The sequence below is a fragment of the Heloderma suspectum genome, chromosome 3 (genome assembly GCF_057233095.1).
Source record: "Heloderma suspectum isolate Gila_16-S chromosome 3, 16-S_ref, whole genome shotgun sequence".
Lineage (NCBI taxonomy): Eukaryota > Metazoa > Chordata > Lepidosauria > Squamata > Helodermatidae > Heloderma > Heloderma suspectum.
This window is the reverse complement of record NC_139460.1, coordinates 180,440,775-180,462,173: the sequence shown is the minus strand read 5'-3', so window position 1 is coordinate 180,462,173 and position 21,399 is coordinate 180,440,775.

Here is a 21,399-nt window from a genome sequence, read left to right as displayed (position 1 = left end):
CGGGGGGGGGGGAGACACCCCACCCTTGTCCTACAGAAGCTGTTCTGGAACCTCCACTTCTTCAGCAATATAGTACATCCTTTGTTTCCTAAATATACTGGTAACCCACCACCTGTTTTCTGTTTTGCTGCATTCTCAGCTCTTAACTTTTCTAGATCTATGTATCTCTGTGGGGTGGCTATAGAGAAACAGGTAGTGTCATTCGCTTTCTTCACTATCTAGGTCACTCTGGTAAACATCCGAACATAGTGATTTTTAATTATTGTCAGAAAAGGGGCAGCTTTCAACATTCACAGTGAAATCCTATTCATGGCTACTCAGAAGCAAGCCTCACTGATTTCAATATGACTTACTCCCATGTAAGTGAATATAGGATGATCACCTGTCAGGGATGCTGTAGCAATGTATTTTCTGCATCAGTAGGGAGTTGGACTAGATCAGCCTTCCCCAACCTGGTACTCTCCATATGTTTTAGATCACAACTCCCATCAGCTCCCACTAGCATGTTCAGTGGTCAGACATGATGGGAGCTGTAGTCCAAAATAACTACGTGGTACCAGGTTGGGGAAGGCTGAACTAGATGTCTTTTGAGGTCACTTCTAACTTTATGATTCTAGGAGTATAGCTTCAGAGAAGGGACTACAGCGGATACATGACAAATGTTTCCTTCCATTTTTGTTCATCCAGTGTACTATGTGAAATAGTAGTTAGTACATCTCTCTCTCAATGAGATGCTCGAGTTCCAATTCCAAACGCAGCTGGAATTCATGCAACTTTCCATTGGCAAGATATGCAAGTCAGCACTTTACACATTGCACTAAATCAGGGGTGAGTAACACATGGGCCGCAGACCGCATGCGGCCCTGGCCTTTTTTGCAGCCCTGCTGCCTTCCAAGTCACCACTGCTAAATTGCTGCTAAATTTTGGCAGTGTGATAGCAGAAAAGCCACATTTTCACTTTGGGAGCTCAGTTTTTCAATCAGACAAGCAGCACATCTTCATTATTATTATTAACATTAGTATTATATTAAAACACACCAAAGAACTGAAAGACAAGGAACAAAACAGAACTGAATTCAAAAAGTACATTTCTTTTTCCCCATACAGAGGGAACGGTGATTGTTACATATCTCTTCTTAGAATAAGATAACACAGACTAAGGAAGTATCAGAAAGAAAAAGCATCAAGGATAAGTGAAAAAGCACAGAAAGATTGCAGTGTAGGAGAAGGAATTATTTGGGAAGGAGAAAGAACTCAAAGGAGGCGTCTGAATCAGGAACAAGAATAAAAGAAGCCACAAGAAAACACTGTACTGCTTATCACACCTAGGAAGCTCTTCACTCACTGAACCCAACTAACAAAGACCAGAGAAAGCTGGGAGGCATACCTTTTTAAAGAAACGCACAAGTAGTCACAATCCCTGCCCCAATGCACAATGATTGGAGAGCCCCTGGTAAAATATGCCCTATGATTAGAAGATAGACCTGTCAGTCACTCAACCCTCCTCCCCTGTTCATCTGCATTTAGAGAAATGAAACCAAAAGACACTGTTTGGAGATGAGACAGAATGTCTTCATATCCAAAGCCTAAATTGCACCCATCCAGGTTGTGGTTCAGTTCTGGCTGCTTTCGAGGAAAGCCTGCTTTGCCTCTCGAAGCTCCAGAAATGGTCCAAAGGGACATGCTCCAGCTCGGTCTTTGGCTGAATCTGATGCACATCTCTACTAAATATGGATTAAAGAAGCAAGGCCCACAGTTTGGGAATATTGGTATGGATACTGATGTTCTCCTGCCTCATCCACAGCTTGAAATTAGATTATGAATGATCTGGAGAAAGTGGATAATTTTCTCTTGCTCTCATAACACAAGAAATTGGGATCACCCAATGAAATTGATTGGTGGTTAATTCAGGACAGATAAAATAAAATACTTTTTTCAAATAAATCCTACTTAACTTTTGGAATGTAACTGTCTTATTAAGAGAGCTAAGACAGGTGTGACTTGTTCCAAGTGCTTTATTACAACCAACTCCAAACAAAGCTCTCCTTTCCTGATGGATCTAGCTGGACAGAAGTTAAATATTTCTAGCTTTCTCTGAAGACCATTTAGGAATCAAATTGCCTAACTCTTGTTAAATGTTTTGGGACATGAATGTTTTCACTTTTTAATGATGACAATTTTGTCATCATTTGGCCTATATGAGGAGAAGGATTATTGCATATACTTCTCACAAGAAAAAGCTTAAGGTCATGCAAGAAGAGAATTTGGATAAAACAATTAAGGCCTTATTAAGTCAGTTTACAGCCTGTCCCTCCTCAGACCTCTACCCAAGACTACAATAAATCAAATATGAATTGAATAAGTTACATTTATCTAAAGCAGAATTTGCATTGTCTACAACAGAGGTAATGGGAGAGTGGAGAGAGGCCTAGAAAGATTCTGGCATTTTGGCTAAAACAACAAAAAACTCATAATTACATCCCATAGATTAAACATAAACATGATAACATATATACAACTTAAATTTATAAATTCAGAGTTTCAAAATTATTATTCTGAACTACACAGGACAGGGATCCAATGAATCAGAAATTTGAAAATTTCTGATTGGTCCTTTCACAACTGGTTTTTCATCAAAAGGAACTACTTGTAGAGGCTTTACAGGTGGAAGAGGTGGGGAGAGCAATCCTATGGCCCCTAGATGGCGCTGGGGGGGATAGGATATTTCAGATTCCTGGATTCAAGGTCGGAGGCTCTGCCCCAACCTTGGAGCTGGAAATCTGTGCTCCCCTCCCCCTTTCCCTCTCAACTGGCCTCGGAGAGGGGGTAAAGAGGGTGTTCTGGTGGGTGGGAAGGGGAGGGGGCTGGAGAGGCTGGGTTACACTGCTTCCCCAGGTCTCTCTAGCCTCTTTTCCTCCCCCTCCGACACACCCCAGCTAGATGGGCAAAACCCATCTAGCTAGAACATAGAGCGAGAAAAGCGGGGAGGTGAAGTTTGCTTCTGCTGGTCCTCCCACTCTGCATTGGATGGCTGTACACCTCTGAGTTCGGAGGCATATGGCCATTCCAACAGGATTGAGCCCTAAGCATATTATTGAGAACATGAGGAATGGGAAAGCTCCAGGGCCAGATGGTTTTCCTATAGAATGGTATTGACTCACAAACCTTTTAGTCTTTACTGTGAGGCTTTTGAATTGAGAACTTTATCAGCATCTCTATATGATGCATATATCGGTTATTCCTAAACCTGGCAAAGATTACACTAACTGCAAATTATAGGCTAACCAGTTCGTTACCCATGAACACAGGTCATGGAGAAAAATCAAATCTAATGAAAGGTTTAACTTAATGGAGGGAGCAATCCTATGGCCACTAAACACTGTCTAGAGGGCCATAGGACTGTTTGGTTTCTGGGAACCAATTGGAACTAGGGCTCTGACCTTGGTTCCCAGAAACTGTACTCCCCGCCCCCCGATAGCTGATGCGGTTCTTTCTGCACTCTGTGCTTGGAGTTGGGAAAAAGGGAGCAGTCTTGTGGGTGGGGAGGGGAGGAGACCGTGGAAGCTGCTTTATGCAACTTCCTATTAGGTTTCCAGGCCCCTTCCCTCCCTCTCCCCAAAGCCGTGCCTAGATGGGCAAAATCACCCATCTAACCAGAAATGCAGGGCGGCTGGAGCACAGAGGAGAGGATCCCCTCCATGTTCCAGCTGCCTTGCATAGGATAGTTGGCAGCCTCCAATTTCGGAGGCCTATCCAGATAGCATTGTGCCCTAACTGCATTTATTGAAATATTCAAAGTGTTACATCTTTTAGCTTTACAAAACTTCCTTAAATGCAAAGTTCTTGGTGTAAACTCCAGGGCAGCCACTGTAATGTGTTTATTCTGGTCCATCGACAAGTTGGATCTTAAGGTTTGCCAATGAGCACACATGACTCATGGCAACAGATTTGTTTATAGGATGTACGTTACTGGCATATCATTGTACTTTGGCCTCCACCTGTGTCTATAAAGGTGTACAGAGACTTTTAAATGTTATTTTGTCAAATTTAACAACTAGAGTCTTCCTTTCTGTGCAATAACTAAACTTTGACTGGGTTACTTTTAACTCTAGGTGCCTCTTAATCCCGTCGTGATTTGTTTACAGGCTGTTTGTTACTGGCATATTGTTTACTTTGGCATGCATGTCTGTTTATAAAAGTGTAAAGAAACTTTTGTGTGTGTTCATATTTCATTTTGCTCCAGTTTGTGATTATGTTTAATTTATACTTGACTTTTTAATATTAAAAATAAAACTTGTACATTGTTATAGAAGATTGTCTAATTCTTTTTTTTAAAGAAGCTTTATGGAGACAAATAAACTCCCAACTTTGAATTATAGTGAAAACCATTGTTATTAGTGAAATCTGCATGTCAAGAGCTTTCCAATGAAGTGTGTTTCATGAGAATTGGTCAATGGGAAGGCAGTCCAAAAGGGATGACCAACTAACTCCCAACTTTGAATTATATTTGTGTGTGTGTGTGTGTGTGTAATCTGAATGCTAAAATATCAATGGCAATTCTTGCTAATAGATTTCAGTGTTTGATACATACATTGGTACATCCTGCTCAAGAGGGGTTTATTAGGGATGTCAGAGAATTTCGCCACGAATCTTGGGGAGGCCGAATGCCAGCGCATTCGGGCCCCTGAAATCAGTGGCGAAACGGTCTGCCCCCCCCCCGCCGCCCCCCCGGGATGGGACTTACCTTGGGCGAATCTCCCTGGTGGAGGCGGCGGTTCGGTGGCGGTGGCTGCGGTGGCCGGTCTTCTGACTGGCTGCCGCCGCTGCCACCATTTCCAGTAAAAAAAAAAAGTGACAGGCTACGTAAAGATTTACATAGCCTATCACGGCTAGATTTTTAAAAAATACTGTGGTAGGCTACGTAAATCTTTACGTAGCCTATCACGGCTGAGTAAAAAAAACAACAACCGCGTGTACGCAAATGGCAGTGCCCATGGGCGCCGCCATTTGCGTTCCTTATTTTGGCATGTCTACGCTACGTAAACATTTACGTAAACTACGGCGAAAATAAGGGGAACGCAAGTAGCGTAGTGTCTACGTACAAATGTTTACGTAGACTAGACGTGCCAAAATAGGGAACGCAAATGGCGGCGCCCATGGACACCGTCATTTGCGTACACGCGGTTGTTGTTTTTTTTACTCAGCCATGATAGGCTACGTAAACATTTACGTAGCCAATCATGGCTGACTGCAGGGACACAAACGGCGGCGGCTATGGCCGCCGCCATTTGCAGACCCGGCCAGCCAGGATTCGCGGTGGGAGGGACGGGGCGCCTTCCCCCCGGCCAGAATTTTGGGGGGGAGGGACGGGGCGCCTCCCCCCCAGCCAGAATTGGGGGAGGGAAGGACGGGGCGCCTCCCCCCCACCTTGATTCACATTTCGTCAAAAGGTAAGTGACTTTCGTACATCCCTAGGATTTATTCACCAAAGACATGGAGTAGATAATTTTAAGGCTTGTGGTAAATCTGATTGCTTTGAATATTAAAAAAAATGGATTTGGTAGCAATTTTGCTTGATGCTGAAAAAGAGTTTGACAAATTATATTATCAGTTTATGTTTGTTAATTTGAAAAAAAATTAATCTTTCCACAGGGATTTGTGAGATGGATTAGACTTTATGGGCATCTCTAAATCAGCCTAAAATCCCGCATTTAAAACAGGGCTTTCTGCTTCCGTTTTAAATGTAGGATCATAACAGATTCCCTTTACACGTGCTCCCCCCCCGCTTCCCTCTTACCTGAGTCTTCCATATGTTTCACTGATTTAGCACCTCTTCTTGCAGATTTTCTTTTTCCCGGAGTGAACTCAAGCAGAACACAAGCAGGGTAATTTGATACCTCATTATCTCTGATCTATTTAAAAATGGAATAAAGATCATTTAGTGCAGGAGATGCCCTGGAGGTTCACGATAACATCTAAAGGGCCCACAAACTTCTGTGAGTGAGCAATCTCAATAGCAGGATAAAAGCTCTGTGTGAAGAAGCCGGTATTCTCTCTCTTGTATCACGAGTGATAACGAATTGAATTATTTTGAGTTTCTTTTCTTTAGAAAGAGGCACAAGGCAGGGCTGCCCTCTTTATCCTTTGACATTTGATTCGTACATGGGACCCTTGGCGTGTGCCAAGGTTGAGTAGAGAAATGTATGGATTTGTTGCATGATCAGGTAGAATATCAAATGGCTCTATACAGAGGTAATTTGTTATTTATTTGTAGGTTAGAGTCTTCTATACTGCAATTAATAAGATTAATTCAAATATTTGGTATACTTTTGCGTTACACTATCAATGGGTCAAAATCTGAATTGATGCCTGTAGGTAACATCAAGACACCGAATGTAGTTACTAAATGATGTAATTTTCTTGGTGTCCAGAAGTGATAAAGTATGTTGGTATATTGGTGCCTAGAGATATTTCTCAAATGATTAAACTGAATTCAAGCGTGCTTCTGGTGGAAATAACCCTTTATTTGGAAAGATGGGCATCACTTAATTTAAGTACTTGGGGTAGGCTAACATACTTAAGATGAAGGTTTTGCCCCGGTAATCTATGTACTGTGTACGATTCCTTTATATATTTCCCAAATGTATTTTCAAAAACTTTCATTTCAGAAATTTAATTTGGTTGTGTATGTGTGCATGTGTGTGCGCGTGTGTGTCCCCTCCCCATTTTTTTTGTTTAAGTGGATACAGTTGCTGATCAGGAAGGGAAGATTTAATTTTCCAGGTCTTCGTCTATATCATAAAGCTTATCCGTTAACTTGTGCAAATGATTTGAAAATATATTTTTCTTCTCCATGTGTTGTTCTGGAGTGAAACTATCAGGCACCTCTTTCTGGTGGAATGGCATTAGGAACTAGGTATATTAGAGAGAAAAGTATAGCTCCACCTTCCATTGCAGCAGCCAAAGATACATGATGTGATACAGTCGGGGCGTTGCTAGGTTCTTAAAAGATCCAGGGCACAGGCCCATAATACAAATTTGCATGTGCATATGTCCGAGTCTAAGCTCACCTCATAGATAGATAGGTAGTTAGATAGATGTGTGTGTGTGTGTGTATAGATTACATACATAAGAAGTGTGCACTGACTCCCCGCCCCACTTTAACTCAGATCCCAATTCAGCATTTTGGAAAAAATCCCGCTTCTGCTTGGGCCAACTTGTAGTCAGTCCACTTCAGCTCAGCATCAAACCTGAGTCAAGGTTTGGAAAATGGGTCATAGAATCATAGAATCATCAAATAGTAGGCATGGAAGGGGCCTATAAGACCATCAAGTCCAACCCCCTGCTCAGTGCAGGAATCCAAGTCAGAGCACCCCTGCCAGATGGCTGTCCAGCCTCATCTTGAATGCCTCCAGTGTGGGAGAGCTCACTACCTCCCTAGGCAATTGGTTCCATTGTCGTATTGCTCTAACAGTCAGGAAGTTTTTTCTGATGTTCAGCCGGAATCTGGCTTCCTGTAACTTGAGCCCATTCTTCCATGTCCTGCATTCTGGGATGATCGAGAAGAGATCCTGGCCTTCCCCTCTGTGACAACCTTTCAAGTACTTGAAGAATGCTATCACATCTCCCCTCAGTCTTCTCTTCTCGAGGCTAAACATGCCCAGTTCTTTCAGTTTCTCCTCATAGGGCTTTGTTTTCAGTCCCCTGATCATCTTCGTTGCCCCCCTCTGAACCCTCTCCAGCTTGTCTGCATCCTTCTTATAGTGCAGTGCCCAGAACTGGACACAATACTCCAGATAAGGCCTAACTAGTGCTGAGTAGAGGGGAACTAGTACGTCCCGGGATTTGGAAGCTATGCTTCTGTTAATGCAGCCCAAAACAGCATTTGCCTTTTTTGCAGCCACATCACATTGTTGGCTCATATTCAGCTTGTGATCGACAACAATTCCAAGATCCTTCTCACTTATAGTGTTGTTGAGCCATGTATCCCCCATCTTGTAACTGAGCATTTCGTTTCTTTTTCCTAGGTGCAGAACTTGGCATTTATCCCTATTAAATATCATTCTGTTTTCTGCCCAGCTCTCTAGCCTATCAAATTCACTTTGAATTTTGTTTCTGTCTTCCAGGGTATTAGCTATCCTGCCCAGTTTTGTGTCATCTGCACATTTGATCAGCATTCCCTGCACTTCCTCCTCCAAGTCATTAATACAAATGTTGAAGAGCTCTGTGCCCAGGACAGAGCCCTGTGGTAACCCGCTCGTTACCTCTCCCCAGTTTGAGACGATCCCATTGATAAGCACTCCTTGAGTCCGATTCTGTAGTCAACTGTGGATCCACCGGATCGTTGTTTCATCTAGCCCACTTTGAGCTAGTTTGCTCATCAGGAGATCATGGGGCACTTTGTCAAAAGCTTTGCTGAAGTCGAGGTATATTATGTCCACAGCCTTCCCACATACCACAAGGGAGGTGACTTGATCAAAAAATGAGATCAGATTTGTCTGGCAGGATTTGTTCTTGACAAATCCATGTTCGCTTTGAGTAATCACTGCATTGTTGTCAAGGGGCTTAGAGATGGATTGCTTTATCATCTGCTCTAGAATTTTCCCAGGGATTGATGTCAGACTGACTGGTCTGTAGTTCCCAGATTCCTCCATTTTGCTGTTTTTGAAGTTAGGGATGACATTAGCCCTCCTCCAGTCATCTGGCGCTTTACCCGTCCTCCATGATTTCTCAAAGATAATGGACAGTGGTTCTGAGAGCTCTTCTCCCAGTTCCTTTATTACTCTAGGATGCAGTTCATCTGTCCCTGGAGATTTGAACTCATTCAAAGTAATGAGGTGTTCCTTGACCATATATCTATCAATCTCAATCTGCAATCCTGCCCCTTCAGCCTGTACTTCGCCTTTGCCAGGGGAGTCATAGACCCTCTTTTGGGAGAAGACTGAGCCAAGGTCTTTATGCTTCCTGTTGACTACTATGGGAAATTAGGGGGGGAAATGTAACTTTTTTCTCTTTGTCAGAACTGGATGATAATTTCAGGCATAGTAGCCCCCTAGAAGGGGATTACACCTGCCCAATATCAGAAAAATAGGTGCAAGGTTTATATTTTGATTTTCTCTTAAAGAGAACTGCAAATAACATTTTTATTACTTGGAAGAAGTGGATAAAAAGTTCAGGACTCATTGCCCCATCAGAGGAGATCCTATCTGCCAAACTTCAGGATGATAGCCACTGCAGTTTTTGTGCAAGGATGGCCTTGATCTTTTGAGGTCTCCAAAATAGGGATGTCAGAGAATTCCGCCACGGAACTTGGTGAGGCCAAATGCACTGGCATTTGGCCACCTGAAATCTGTGGCAGAACGGCCTGCCACCCCCCCACCCCGCCGTGGATCCCCCCTGGGACGAGACTTACCTGGGGTGGATGTTCTGGGCTGTGGCGGCTCTGGTGGCGGCGGCTTTGGCGGCTGGTCTTCTGACCGGCTGCCACCGCCGCCATTTGCAGTCTGGTCGTTTTTTTTTGTTTTTTTTTACAGGGACGTGATAGGCTACGTAAAGACTTATGTAGCGTATCACATCACGGTTAAAAAAACAACAAAACGGCATATGCAAATGGCGGCGGCTACGGCCGCCGCCATTTGTGTTCCTTATTTTTCGCCATCTTAGTCTATGTAAATATTTATGTAGACTATTACGGCGAATCAAAAAGGGACGCAAATAGCGCCCACTACGCTATGTGTGTTCCCCTTTATTTTCGCAGTAATAGTCTACATAAATATTTACGTAGACTAAGACGGTGAAAAAGAAGGAACGCAAATGGCGGCGGCCGTAGCCGCCACCATTTGCGTACGCCGTTTTTTCGGGGGGGGTTTACCCAGCAGCCACCGCGGCCGGAAATCCAGCTGCGGATGGCTCTGGCCTGGCCGGCTGCTCTGTGGAGCCACCGCTGAGCAGAGCTGGCTGTCGAGGATTCCGGGGGGGAGGACTGGATCGCCTCCCCCCACTCGAGGATTCTGGGGGGAGGGACGGAACGCCTCCCCCCCATGAACAGAATCCGCGAAAAGGTAAGTCACTTTCGTACATCCCTACTCGAAAAGAGGACATACTTATCTCCCTGTGTTCCTTGTGGACCATTGGTCTGAAAATTACAGACAGCCTACAGTTGTCCCTAAGTAAGAAACCAGAAAATTTCAGAAGGATAGGTGTAGCAGTTCATGTGGAAGGGAAGTTCTCCAATTTGGGGGAGTGATTTGCTTTCCCTTCCCTTCATGCCACCCCCGCAATAGTTTTTGAGTAAATTTGTATGAAAATGCACAGGCCATTAGAGGTGTCCCCCAGGCAAGAAACCTGCAAAGTTTCTGAAGGATATACACGCATGCAAATTTAGAATTACTAGAATTTATTTACATTTCACCAATGTTAGCAGCAGGGGAACACAGGTGGGAAGGTGCTATTGCACTTATGTCCTGCTTGTGGGTTTCCCATGGGCATCTGGTTGGCCACTGTGTGAACAGAATGCTGGACTAGATGGACCTTGGTCTGTGCAGCACAGCTCTTCTTATGGTCTTAAATAGGGAGTGCCTCTGAGCATATGCAGAATGCTTTTCTTTCACCACTGAGCACTTATATTCTCACCCTATGAATTCTATTCCCCTCCATGCAACCATCCCTCCTCATCCTACCATCCTCCAGCGTCTCTTCATAAAAGCAGATGTCTTGTTTTGTGCAACTCTCCTCTACCTCCTCCTTGTTATGCACAAACTCTCATTGTATCTTCCTCCCCATAACTTCATTTGTGCCAAGACTTCACCAAGATGAGTGAAGTGAATGAGTCTGTTTTCAGATCTAGGGCTAAGTTATGGAGAAACTCTGAGCATGTACTAAGTGCCTTTCCCTCACCACTGAAGCTAGAGTTCATGCAAAATGACAAAACACAAATGACAAAACATGCATAGGACCGAGCAGAAAGGGTAGTCAATTCATTAGATGGAACTGGGTAGACACTGTATTAAGCCTGCAGTACCATTCTCACAACTCAGGACTCATTTCTGAGTAAACATGCAGGACATCAGGGTGCAAACCTCCCTGCAAAAGTAACTTGTGCTGGAATCCTATGCACACTTTCCTGAGGGTAAGCCTCATTAAAGATAATGGGGCTTCTGAGTAGGCATACATAGGATTGTATAACAGCAGTATTTGTCTCCCCTCCATTTAAAAAACAAGCCCCAAACTCCTATTTTTTAATTAATGATTTCTGTTCATAGGAACATTGGAAGCTGCCTTGTACTGAGTCAGACCCTGGGTCCATCTAGCGCAGTATTGTTGACACTGACTGGCAGCCGCGGCTCCCAGGGTTTCAGGCAGGATTCTTCCCTACCCTACTTGGAGAAGCTGGGGACTGAACCTGGGACCTTCTGCATGCCAAGCAGGGGTGCTACCACTGAGCCACAGCCCTTCCTATTGCTGGATAATGGCAAGTGACAAACAAAACATCCCCAGATTTGTTTCTCTGCAACCATGTGAACCCACTCTTCTCAAAGACTTGAGTGAGAAGGAGAAAAACAAACTCTCTTGTCTGTTTGTATAAAGTCAAATACAGTTCAGAACTTCTCTTGCCCACCAAAGAGAATTCTCTTTAAGAATACCCCAAGATATGCTCTGGGTGGAATACAGAAAGAAAGAACAGGATAGGGGAGGGAAGAAGAAAAGCAGAATGGTGATTAGAAATTGTGTGTGTGTGTGTGTGTGTGTGTGTGTGTGTGTGTCAGGGAGAATTCCCTAAGCCTAGTGGCTCCTTTCAGAGAGGCAGTACTTCAGAGGAATTTAGAGGCTGTGGAGGGTTTGTAAGGATTGCATGTACTTAAATGAACTTTATCAGGTAAGGTGGCTGAGGGCTTTTTCTAGCTTTTTTTAAAAAACACATTAGAACCTATTTAAAAGCCCCAGCAGTTCCTCAGTCATAATGCCACATAGTTCTAACCCTCCCTTTGGAATAATTTGAGTCTTACAGCTATTTAGGAGAAACTAAAGTGGAGGGGGAGAAAGGAGTTTGTGGAGGCTGGTTGGATCCTTTGCTGTACTGAAGCTACTAAACTTCTGCAGACATCAAAGGTTCCAGTTTGGGGCAGTAAAATCAATCAGATGCTGTGTGAAATACCAGTATTTCACATGGACCTCTTTCTTCCCTTCCTTCTTCTGCTTCAGAATTTCATTGCAAGCAAGCTCCCAACAGTGGGCATGTAAGAGCAGAATAGTAGGGGAAGAGAGAAAAAACAATGAGCAGACTGTGGAAGGAAAGGTGGCAGTCTCCTCTCTAGTTTAAAAGGCTGGTGCATTCATCCCTTTTGTCTGCCAGGGAGTGAGTCCTAAGGCCTCCTAGTAACAGCAAGGCTACTGAACTCAGAGGGAAGAAGCTAGGGATGTACGAAAGGTACTTACCTTTCGGGGATTATGCTGATGGTTAGGGGGGAGGTGTTCCGTCCTTCCCCCCGGAATCCTCGCCGGGGGGGGAGGCGCTCCATTCCTCCCCCCCCCAGAATCCTGGCCAGCCGGCTGTGCTCCGCAGCAATTCTGCAGAGCCGCCGGCTGGCCCCGCCAGCAGCCAGACATCCGGCCGCTGGCTAGCAGGGATGCAAATGGCGGCGGCCATAGCTGCCGCCGTTTGTATCCCTGCAGTCAGCCGTGATAGGCTATGTAAATGTTTACGTAGCCTATCACGGCTGATAAAAAAACAACAACAATGCGCGTACGCAAATGCATTCCTTATTTTGGCACGTCTTAGTCTACGTACACATTTACGTAGACTAAGATGGCGAAAATAAGGGGAACGCAAATAGCGTAGCATCTACGCTATTTGCGTTTCCCTTATTTTCGCCGTCTTAGTCTACGTAAATGTTTACGTAGACTAGATGTGCCAAAATAAGGAATGCAAATGGCAGTGCCCATGGGCGCCGCCATTTGCGTACGCACTTTTTTTTGTTTTTGTTTTAATCAGCTGTGATAGGCTACGTAAGCATTTACGTAGCCTATCACGGTGTTTTTTTTAAATTTAGCCATGATAGGCTACGTAAATCTTTACGTAGCCTATCATTTTTTTTTTTTTTAAACTTGGAAACGGCGGTGGCAGCAGCCGGTCGGAAGACCAGTCGCCGCAGCCACCACCGCCGACGGAGCCGCCACCGCCAGGAAGATCTGCCCCAGGAAAGTCCTGTCCTGGGGGGGTGGCGGGCCATTCCGCCACTGATTTCGGGGGGCTGAATGCGCTGGCATTCGGCCTCCCCGAGATCCGTGGCGGAACTTTCGTACATCCCTAGAAGAAGCAGGCTTGTATTAAGTAGGGCTGTGGACTGCTTCAGATCCGAACTCCAAACCAAAACAGGGTGATTTGGACCAAATCGGTCCAGATTTGAAGCCAGTCCAGTTAGGTCCAAATTGCTTCAGACATTTCTGAAGCCCAGACAGCCTGTCTGGGAAATGTAACAATTTCCTTAAGATTAGGGAGGGAGAGAGGAGGAGTTGGAAGGGGGGAACTGAGCCTTGACAAGTGACATCAATAGGGCTGAACTTTTAACCCAGCAATCACCAATCACAGTAGGGTGATTGAGAGTGGGGTGTAATCACTCCTCTATAAGGAAAGGCTTCAATGTTTGGGCTATTTAATTTAGAAGAAAGGCAAATAAGGGGGGTGTTATAAAATTATAGGTAGTACTGAAAGTCCAGCAGTTCAGTAAATAAGGTGAGTCCAGTGTGACTTTTTCCCAGGTAATGTGTATTGCAGCCAAAGAGATGTTTAACCTTTTTCTTCCCTTAATGAGGAGCCTCGAGTCATCTGGTGAAGCTGAACAGTGGCTGATTCAGGACAGACAAAAGGAAAGTCCCATTTGCACTTCAAAAAAACTTACACAAGAGATTATGGGTAGTGACCTCATAAAGGTCACCTTCACCTTCTGATTAGGATCGCTAATCCCCTGTGTGGCTTGACAGTTTTTACCTTTTGTTTTAGTCTTTGAGAAAAAGAAACTTCATGCATGGCTAGCACAAAAGCCATTGAACCTAACTGTCTGAACTTTGGCAGGTTCGGTCAGGTCATAGGAGCTGCCAAGTCCCCAAATTCCATGCACCTATGTGGAAACACAAAAATTATAGCTCTTTGACAGATTTTCTTGAAAAAGGCAAATTTTACCTGTAGCTAGCACAAAAGCCACTGGACCTAACTGTCTGGACTTTGGCAGGTTTAATCACCTCTCTGGGGGCTACCAGGTAGGGATGTCAGAGAATTTTGCCACGAATCTTGGGGAGGCTGAATGCCAGCGCATTCGGCCCCCCGAAATCGGTGGCGAAACAGTCTGCCCCCCCGCCCCCCTGGGACGGGACTTACCTTGTGCGAATGTCCCTGGCGGCGGTACGGCGGCGGTGGCTGCGGCGGCCGGTCTTCCGACCGGCTGCTGCCGCCGCCATTTCCAGTAAAAACAAAACAAAACAAAACAAAAAAATGTGATAGGCTACGTAAACATTTATGTAGCCTATCATGGCTAGATTTAAAAAAAAATACCGTGATAGACTACATAAATGTTTACGTAGCCTATCACAGCTGAGTGAAAAAAACACACAAAAAACCGCGCGTACGTAAATGGCGGTGCCCATGGGCGTCGCCATTTTCATTCCTTATTTTGGCACATGTAGTCTACGTAAACATTTACATAGACTATGGCGAAAATAAGGAGAACGCAAATAGCGTAGCCTATCATGGCTGACTGCAGGGACGCAAACGGTGGCGGCTACAGCCGCCGCCAATTGCAGTCCCGGCAGGACAGGATTCGTGGCGGGAGGGACGGAGCGCCTCCCCCCCACCGCGAATCAACTTTCTTAAAAGGTGAGTGACGTTCGTACATCCCTACTACCAGGTCTCCAAATGTCATGTATTTATCATCCAAATTAAAGAAGTTATGGCCATTTCTGTTTTCCAATGCAAGTCAATGGGAAAATGTAAAAAAAGTAAAGAAAAAAGGGCAATTAGGACAGCTCAAAAAATCCAGGGTGGGCCCATTCTAACAACGCCCATGGATACAGTGTCTCAACAGTGGCAGTTTGATCCATATTTTCATGCAAAATTAACTTTATGGGGAAATACAGTTTTGAAAATAAGGGAGAGGCTTTTTATATGGAGGAAATGGCTTGCTAGTGGAATATATACTTTAGATCAGTTAGTAGGGTCAAATTAAGAGTTTGTACTATTTTCAATACTGCATTTGAGATCATAGAATTAATGAATCATAGAATTGGAAGGGACCATGGGATTCATCTAAGATACCATTAAGACACCTAAGTCCTTTTCACATGTATTGCTCCCAAGCCAGGTCTCCTCCATCCTATGTTTGTGTCTTTGATTTTTTTTTGTACCTAAATGTAAGACTTTACATATGTCCCTGTTGAATATCACCTTGTTAGATTTAGTCCATTGTTCCAGCCCGTTATATCCTTTTGAATCTTGAGCCTGTCTGTCTTGATGCTGTTGGCTAACCCTCCTAGCTTCATGTCATCTGCAAATTTGATAAGCAACCCTTCTACACTCTCATCCAAGCCAGAGCCCTACAGCATTCCACTTAAGATCTCCCTCCAAGAGAATGCCAAGCCATTAATTAGCACTGGTTGAATATAGTTGCTCAACCAGCTGTAGGCCCACCTAAATCTAGTAATGTCCACCCACATTTTACCATCTTGTCAACAAAGATATAATGGGAAACCTTGTCCAATGCTTTGCTGAAATCAAGATATACTGTGTCCACAGCATCCCCATGATCTACCAAACTAGTTATTGATCAAAAAAAGAGATGGTTGTTGGTCATTATTTATTCCTGACAAACCCATGTTGACTCCTAGTAATCAATGCATTATTTTCTAGATGCTTACAGACTGACTGCTTTTTATATTATGTAAATATTGTATTTTTAAGGTTTTTCATCTTTGTAAACTGCCCAGAGAGCTTTGGCTATTGGGCAGTATAGAAATGTAATAAATGAAATGAAATTCTCAAACTTGCATTTGCAGAATGTGCACTTTTAAAAATGCACAACTTTAAGATACACAGCTTAAAAATGCATACTTTAAGTTGTGCATTTTTCAAGCTGTGCATTTTCATGCTTTAGTCAATGGGGGGAAGTGCACACTTTTGAAAAATGTGTACTTTCCCCAGTTAAGCGAACTGAAAAAACAGGTTACAAATGAGAATGTGAGAGAGTCGAACTGAGTTTTGAAGGAAAGTTCAGAGAATTTCAGCAATTCTGAGGATCCCTGGTTCTCCCATCCCTAGCTGAATGGACTGCAGTAAACTGTCACAACAATATCACTCATGTTTCTCCCTCTATCTTTACCCAAATGCTTTCAATATTATAAAAATCATGAATTTCCACACAGGTGTATACATCCCTTATATATAATGCTAGTCCCACTTCATTCCTGTGAGGTCTATGAAATCAAACTTTTCCTGACAACCCCATCTGCATAGCCAGGTGTTCACTTTCAGTATCCTTCTTTCTCTACCAGTCCCTGACCCTTGACAGGAAGGACTGATGAAAACACCACTTGTGCTCCCAATTCCTTCACTTTCCACAGGCTCCTAGTCTTTGGAGATCCATTCAATATTTCTTTTGGCTGTATCATTTGTTCCCACATGGATCAGAAGGAAAGGACAGTAGTCAGTTGGTTTGATGAACCTAGGTAGCCTCTCCATCACATCCTGAATACATGCTCCAGGAAAGCAACACACCTCCCAAGATCAAGATGACATGTCTGGTGTGCACACTGCTGTCTCAGTCCCTCTCACTTGGGAGACTCCAGCCAATATCACATGTCTGCTCCTCGGGTCGGTAGTTCAATTCCTCCCATCCATGTGGGCTTGAGGGCCTTCCTCAGTGTTCTGTGGAGTGCAGGGTGGTGTTCCATCTTCAGGTGGCTCAGGGTCACCCCCCATGGGAAGAGCCTGGTATCTGTTGCAATGGTGCAAAATGTCTCCTGATTGTCCTGATCCTGTGTGTCATGTTCTTCCACTCCCCTACCTCTTGCCCTTTGTTTTCTTCCTCTTCCTTAGAAACCTCCCCCTTCTGTTGCTCTTTCTCTCATCTACACACCTCTCACTCTCTCTGAGTAGGTGAAGTGTACAGGGGCATGCCTCAAGCCAGGGATTGGGCAGTGGGGCTTGGGGCTTGAGGCCCCAAATCTCAAAAACTGTGTGGCACCTAGAGATCTGGAAAGTATAAGCCAAACTGTATGTGCCTTGAATTTGCCTTATCACAAGAGCATTTTAGATAACTTCCTGGCTGCAGCTGGAGCTTGGTAGTGGGAGAAATGTTTTCCCTACCTCAGGCAAAAGGGACACGTTGAACGTTCACAAACCTCTAATTACAGCCACCATGACACTTCACATGCTGCAGCAATAAAAAGAACCATAAACCTACCTCGTCATTAAAGGAAACCAAACAGCCCCTCACTGGATCATCATGTGCAAATACTGGGGTGACTAATAAAGCCCGAAGAGCACAGGGGCATTTAAAGAGCAGCTTTTCTGTCTCCACAGTTTCACTCTCAACTTTGGAGGCATATTTTTATTAAGTGCATGCAAGAGGATGATCTTAAACCTCAAGAAGAGAGCGCATAATAATTGTGTGTTCCTCTAATGCTCTCCAAAGGCCTATTCAGAGTCCATTCTGGAAGACAACAATATATCACAAAGTTCTACAAAGTTCCTCCTAATGAACACATGCCAATTTGAGAGCAAGAATTCTGGCCTCAGAGGACAAAATAACCACTGCTCTTAGTCTCTAGGTACTTTGCTACTTTATTTCAGAGCGATTCAAAATCTAATTAAATTTCTAAACTCTAATGAAATTACAGTAGAAAAATCATTTAGGACTATATTATACACAATTACTCATGGCTGAAAATTACTGTTAGCCTCTTTCACCAGGAGAAGGACCCTGGAGAAATCCTTGTTATTCTGACCACAAATAAATCCAGCACCATTCCCTCTAATTTACAAAGCGAAGGTAAAACTGGAATTAATTAAAAATATATATCCTGCTGCTGTTCAATGGCTGGGGAGTTGTGTGGATGTGCTTGTGAGACTGCATAGAGAGGTCAAGGGGTAGGGCAACCCCTGAAAAAAGCAACTTTGGGCATTTTCATAGGTGGAACTAATAAGGGCATTTGATTCTCTCTTCTTTTTCTTTCATGTATGAATACTATTAATGTGGGAGATAATTCAAAACTAAAATTAAATGTGCATTCCAGCCAATGCAGAGTTTATATTCATGTCAAGAGTTTATATTTGTTGTCCTGGTTCAGGGCAAAGTCTCATGTGTGCAAGTTGTCTACAATACTCCATATTAGAACCTAGTAAAATGGGACAAGAGAGAAATCTAATGTTGGACATAAACTTAGAATTGAAGTATGAAGTTGGGCTCACTTGCTTGAGTTTTGCATTTTTAATTCTTGCTTTGTGCTTGTGCATAAATGGAAAGCATCAGGATTTCATGATGGACTGAATACAGGGGCAAAGGAGAGAGATGTGAAAGAGAAAGCAAGGCTGCACAGCTGTTCATCAACATTGACGGTGGTGCTGTCAATGGATAATAAGGAGAATGAACAAGGAGAGGAAGGCTTGGGGTGAAAGATGAGAAGTTCAGTCTTAGACATACTGAGCTTAAAACAATGATGAAGCATCAAAGCAGAAATATCAGAGAGGCACTTGGAGATGCAAGATTGAATAAAGGGAGAAAGTTCTGAGAGAGAGAGAGAGAGAGAGAGAGCGAGAGAGAGAGCGAGAGAGAGCGCGCTGAGTGTCAACAGCATATTAATGATACAAGCCATGGGATGTGATGAGGACACCCAAGGACAGTGGGTATATAGAGAGGACCAAGAATACAGTCCTAAGATGCACCATTGGAAAGGAAGAACTAGTTAACCCTATTCATAAATCCTTACAACAACCATATAAGGTAGGCTAGTGTTATTATTCCCATGATGCAGATGAATGGATAGGCTGAGTGGATAGTGGCTTGCCAAAGGCAACCTATGGTGCAATCCTATGCATGTTTAGAGAGAAACAAGTCCTACAACTCCCAGCATGCCCCAGCTAGCCAAGCTGGCTGGGGCATGCTGGGAGTTGTAGGACTTGTTTCTCTCTCTAAACATGCATAGGATTGCACCCCTAGTGAGTTTATAGCTGACGTGAGACTGGAAGTGAGTTAAGACTGGAGACCTCCCTGCTGATAGAAAGGGAGAATGTTCTCTCTGATGAGCAAAAGGAGATTATGATTATGTAGTGCTTCTGGAATGGCTGACCAGAAATGCACAACACTCATTGTTACATTTAGGGCTGCACTGAACATTCACAGCCAAACATTATGCCGACCTATTTTGCAAGAGTTTGAAGCATTTTGTAGCCCAGACTGGCTGATGTAGCACAACAATTTTTTTAAAACTACATGTTTTCCCACCTTGGAACAAAGATTTGGCTGTATCATGAAATTACTGAGGACAAAGTAAGTTAATTCAGAATGTGAGCAATACTTATTTTCTGTGCAGATGCATTTATATGCTCCTTATGCAGTTTTATGTAAGAAATCTATGGTTGCTCAATAGATGGACAAAAGGACCTTCATCTTGCGTGTGGCTCCCTGAAAACAAAGCAAGCCCTAACCCCAAGTGTGAGGTACAGACCAGGGTGTGTGTGTCTCCACAGTCAATTTGCTGCAAGTTGGCTCTGTTTTAAGGTCATTCGGGGCACATGATGTTGTGGCCATCCCACAGCCACCCTGGAGCTTTTCGCGAAAAAACTGGATTTCCTGAGACTACTTTTAAGTCCAATTCTTTTCCTTAAGTCGGGTTCTCGGCAGTATAGTCATTGTGTGCCCCAACCCCTGTATTTACCTCAGGTATGCTAGCCCTGCCCTTTCACCATGACCCCGGTCAAGGGGTCCTGTCCCTGTGTTTCCCATCCCGTGTTTTCCAGCACAAACCAATTAGTGTCTACTCAGAAGTAACTCCCATTCTGGTCAATGAGGCTTTCCCCCTGAATGCACAAAATTTACAGAGATCCCCCTCAATCAAAATGGCACATTTTAAAGCACTAATTCCCTAAAGGCTATAAAGCGCTATCTTGAAGCTGCAGTTCTCCATTGTTTGGTTTATTACTGTTCAGAAGTAACTAATTCGCACCTTCGACCATGTACAGCATCAGATTAGAAAGGGGGCTGCTTTCCCATCCCTGTCTTTCCTGTTCCTGTCCTTCCCACCACAAACATATGTATGCCTACTCAGAAGTAACGCCCTATCTTCAAAAAGGGTAAAAAGGAGGAACCTGAGAACTACAGATCAGTCAGTCTGACATAAATCCCTGGGAAAATTCTGGAGCAGATTATAAAGCAATCCATCTGTAAGCACCTTGAAAACAATGCAGTGATTACTCAAAGCCAACATGGATTTGTCAAGAACAAATCCTGCCAGACTAATCTGATCTCATTTTTTGATCAGGTCACCTCCCTTGTGGACTGTGGGAATGCTGTGGACATAATATACCTCAACTTAAGCAAAGCTTTCAAGAAAGTGCCCCATGTTCTGATTAGTAAACTAGCAAAAAGTGGGCTAGATGAAACAACTATCAGGTGGATCCACAGTTGGCTACAGAATCGGACTGAAAGAGTGCTTATCAATGGGATCTTCTCAAACTAGGAAGAGGTAATGAGCAGCGTACCACAGGGCTCCGTCCTGGGCCCAGTGCTCTTCAACATTTGTATTAATGACTTGGAGGAGGAGGTGCAGGGAATGCAGATCAAATTTGCAGATGACACAAAATTGGGTGGGACAGAACCTTGGAAGGTTCTTACCTTGGAAGACAGAACCAAAATTCAAAGTGATCTTGATAGGCTGAAAACAACAGAATGAAATGTAGTAGGGATAAATGCCAAGTTCTGCACCTAGGAAAAAGAAACCAAATGCACAAGATGGATGTACAAGATGGGGTTTATGTGGCTCAACAACACTACAAGTGAGAAGGATCTTGGAACTGTTGTTGATCACAAGCTGAAGATGAGCCAACAATGTCATGTGGCTGCAAAAAAGGCAAATGCTATTTTGGGCTGCATTAATAGAAGCATAGCTTCCAAATCCCAGGAAGTACTAGTTCCCCTCTACTCAGCACTGGTTAGGCCTCATCTGGAGTACCGTGTGCAGTTCTGGGCATCGCATTTTAAGAAGGATGCAGACAAACTGGAGAGGGTTCAGAGGAGGGCAACGAAAATGATCAGGGGACTGGAAACAAAGCCCTATGAAGAGACACTGAAAGAACTGGGCATGTTTAGCCTCAAGAAGAGAAGACTGAGGGGAGATGTGATAGCGCTCTTCAAG